Source organism: Pseudochaenichthys georgianus, chromosome 6 (assembly GCF_902827115.2).
Source record: "Pseudochaenichthys georgianus chromosome 6, fPseGeo1.2, whole genome shotgun sequence".
Classification (NCBI taxonomy): domain Eukaryota; kingdom Metazoa; phylum Chordata; class Actinopteri; order Perciformes; family Channichthyidae; genus Pseudochaenichthys; species Pseudochaenichthys georgianus.
In genome coordinates, this window is record NC_047508.1 from 35,044,054 (window position 1) to 35,048,386 (window position 4,333).

The following is a 4,333-nucleotide window of genomic DNA, read 5'->3' on the forward strand; positions in this document are numbered from 1 at the left end:
TTTATGACCAGGTAGGTTGACACGTATGAGGAATTGGACTTGGTGTTGTGGTGCAAACATAAAAGTAAAACAATAATTAAAAACACAGATAGAAAACTATAAGTCAGCTATTTGGCCCTTACAGCCTATCTATTTGAACTTTATTTTTTTTATGTCCACTATAATCCAACATAATATGGCAAAGAGACAAGACTTTGCTCTCATAATCATTTCTTTTTTTAGTCAGAGTAGCTTAAAATGAGCTTGTAAACTCTGTGAAGCAACCATTCTTATCTTCAGTCTGCTTTGTCATTATTGTCTTTAGACCAATGGCCCAAATGGTTCAGAGATTGCTTTAAGCTTTACAGTACACACGATTAAAATAATTTATATTTCTTTTTCCGCAAACCCTTTGTACATTACTTTGAGCTAACTATTTTGACTGTTGATTCTTTACTTTGAGCTAATTGATCTTCACGATTCCCCATAAAATGTAGCTGTAACTTAACTGTCCGGTTGCTATGTTGATACATCTGTATATTGTTAATAATTTAAATAATTTGATCTTTATCACTTCTCTTTTCTAAGTTCAAAGACTCTACATTCTTCCATTAACCACTTGGTAATTGCAGATGTGCATCCTGCTGTAAGTACTCCTTAGTCACATCTATGTTTGACTAGGTACAGTATATCTCACTGTACGAACACACTGATAGAAGCAGACACAGACATGTCAGCTTCAGAGTAGTGTACACATGAAACAGCTCTTTAATCTTTACAGAAAGCAGGAATGCATATTTATTGGTGTGGCGTGTCTATGCCAGCCAAAACCGAGATAAAGTGTTATGAAGTGTGTGAGTAAGAAATACAGCCCTGTGTGATCATTGTAATTATGAAGTTCAGGGAAGCTTGCTCTCTATCACTTGGTGGTGGCTTATATCTTTCACAAGTTATTGAGTGTGTGTGTGTCATGTCAGTGGGTTTGGATAAAACAAGACTCCACCAAAAGTATCTTTCATGTTTTAAAATGATTTTCATATTTGAATATTCTATTTCACTGATTCTTGTATTGTTCCATGTGTGCATGTGCGTTTGGAAGTGATGTGATGGGGCGTGAGGCAAATGAACAGCTCCAAATCACAGCCCTTGAACTATGTCAAAGTAACCAAGCTGTGAATCACGAGTGCGAGCTAACCCCCCTTTTATTTCAAAACTCACACACACACATGTAATGAGCCTTGTAGCACACAGGTGTTTGAGGTTCTCTAATGAGCCATCTCCCATGTTTCTATGCTAATATTTTACATGTGCTCAGGTCCATAACAGCGCTGACTTCTGTGGTGTTTTTCCAGTCTCCCTCTCCGCCTCTCCCCATCGTTCTCACTCTTTCGGTTCAATTGTCATTGGCATCCTTTGTAAACATATCTTTCGCCAAATTGCACGCCAAGCCTAGATACCTCGATGGAAATGGGATGAAAACAAGGCCTTCCAGCGTTCCCAAACATCCTGCTCAAGTCAAATGAATTCCTCCAATCGGTGATTCATCTGCGTGTTGACAGACAAGACGAGCGTGAGAGAGGAAGACACCTGTGAAGCGAGGAGCTGGAGAAACCCATGGAATGACTTTCTTCACAACAACTTGCTTATCACTACGGAGAAGTGGTTTGTTTTCACATGGAATTCTGAAGATGCATTCTGTGTGTGTGTGTGTGTGTGTGTGTGTGTGTGTGTGTGTGTGTGTGTGTGTGTGTGTGTGTGTGTGTGTGTGTGTGTGTGTGTGTGTGTGTGTGTGTGTGTGTGTGTGTGTGTTCTAGCATTACTATACTTGTGGGGACTATATCTGTTTACATAGTCACGTGTGGGGACTGGCTTCCCTTATGGGGACAAATTGGAGGTCCCCATAAGGGGGATCATTAATTTTAGGGTGAAGACTTGGTTAGGTTTAGGGTAAGGGTTAGGGTTAGCATGTGTTGGTTATGGTTAAGGTTAGGATAAGTCTCCAGGAAATGCATGTAAGTCAATGTAATGTCCCCTGAAGTGATGTATACATGGTGTGTGTGTGTGTGTGTGTGTGTGTGTGTGTGTGTGTGTGTGTGTGTGTGTGTGTGTGTGTGTGTGTGTGTGTGTGTGTGTGTGTGTGTGTGTGTGTGTGTGTGTGTGTGTGTGTGTGTGTGTGTGTGTGTGTGTGTGTGTGTGTGTGTGTGTGTGTGTGTGTGTGTGTGTGTGTGTGTGTAATGGTGTGTACAAATGGAGAGAGAGTGAGACGTTTGTCTATTCTTGTGATTACTTACATCCTGAAAGTGTTGAGTCCTGTACCCCTCGTACAGGACCCAGTTTGCCAGCAATATTGTATTAACTTCAAAGAAGTGAATTCAGGTGCGCTGCAGTATCAACTTGTGTTGTACAAAAAATCCACCATTAGCTCATTCTTGTGCTTTGGCATCATTAGCATCCTCTCTGGTTTAATTTAGGTTACGTAAGAGTGTCCCCTTACTGCGGCATGCCTGCTTTGTTTGGATGCTTTAGCAATGATTATGTGGCTGAAACTGACCTTGTGAATGTGTATACCCTGCAGTGTTTACATGTTTACAAGTTTGTGTTTACGAGATAACAGCTGGGATCACTCACTGGATTAAAGATGGATGAAGGTGATAGCTTTTTTTTTTAACATTTGTTCTTTTCTGAAGGCAGTGATACACAGGTTTACTTATAACGTAATCTATCTTAATGGAGCTAATTTAGCACTTAAGGTAATTACTAATAATGTACTTTGCTCAGTAACTACCATTACATGACTAGAGGTTTGCAATTGTTGTTGCTACCTATATTTACTAAACTTGACTTCCAATTCTGAGTATGGAGCAATAAGCCAGTGGTACTAATAATCTATTATGGAATTTTTATGTTTTTTTCATTTGATCTTGGAAGATGCATTTCTGCCTGTCTTTTCCTCAAACTGCAACTACTTTTTACTACATTAGTTTTATTCCACTTACACAAATTGCGGTGAAAAGAGACCTGACTGGCCTTGTTTTATGGGAACAAATCCACCACGACACCAAGATTCAATCTACTTTATGGATAAACAACAATAATGGAGTGGACTTGAGCGGCATGTATCCCTGTTTTGTGACTGGTCCTGTCCTGGAGGATACATTTCTTATTTTGCAGACTCTTATTACACTCTTAAATCTCCCTATTTTCTTGTAGAAACATAGCTGACCCCAACTGACATCAACTGCCCTATGAAAACCAACAAAACATTATATTCAAATAATTTAAAAGGTTGAAACCTCCATGAAGCAGGTAGGTGGGCCATGTTCCAAATGTTTTGCAACTGTGTCTCAACATCTCTGAACCACAGCTTCTCAAACAATGCTGCGAGCAAGTTTTAAAACGCTGCCTTCCTAACATTAGTAATAAATTGTCAGTCTCTAAATGCTTTATCCAATGAAACAGGGTTTAAATATACCCTTTATCAATTTGATGAAAGATTAACTACCTTGCATGAGTTCATGCTGTTGAGTTTTGTATACAATTATCACGAGTTCAAATGAAGTCAGTTCATTATTGAAGGCAGATGTTAATTTAGCTGACACTGCTAATTGCCAGTCTCCTCCTGTGTACGTGTGTTTGTAAATTAGTGTGTGTATGTGCATATACTCAAAACACACAGCAGGGAAAAATCCCAGAGAGCCAGAAGTGATTCAAACTGACTCCAGGCTATCTGTCTCTGCCAGGAGAAATGATAGAGGGAACAGTGATAAATTATTTCTCTGCTTGTGATCTTCAGGGCAGCATTCTTCCTTTTCCACAAGCATATGTGACCCCCGTCTTCCTTTTTTCTTCTCCAAAGCTGCCTTCCTCTAGACGCACGTTTTATCCTTTTCCAAACGTACCAACTTATCACTCTTGTTCTCTTGTGGTTGGGTCTGCGTGTTGCGTCGTGTGGCCGTTTTTCAGATGTCTCCCCCCGAGGCTTCCATGAGCAACAGATGGGTATTACGGGGTCCGTGAGCTTTTTCAGCTCCATAACTAAGATCATGTGATGATGTGACACCCAAGGGACGACAAAGGGAGAGACTGATCTCATCTCTTTTCCATATAAGTCACCTCCCGTGTTTAGGCTGTGTAAGTCTGGGGAGAAAACAGATGCTGAAGCAATTTCATGTGGAGTTTGTAAAGAATTAGGGGTGGGAATTTTCTGTGGTGGCTGCACCCTCTAGCCAGACCCTCACTAGTCTCACATTGCCAGACCTTTCTCCACACTGCAGCTGCACTGTGCCAGGGGAGCGGGCTAGCAGAGCCCACCACCAGTGGTATTGTAAGCAATGTGAAAAGCAGGTTTCAAAAC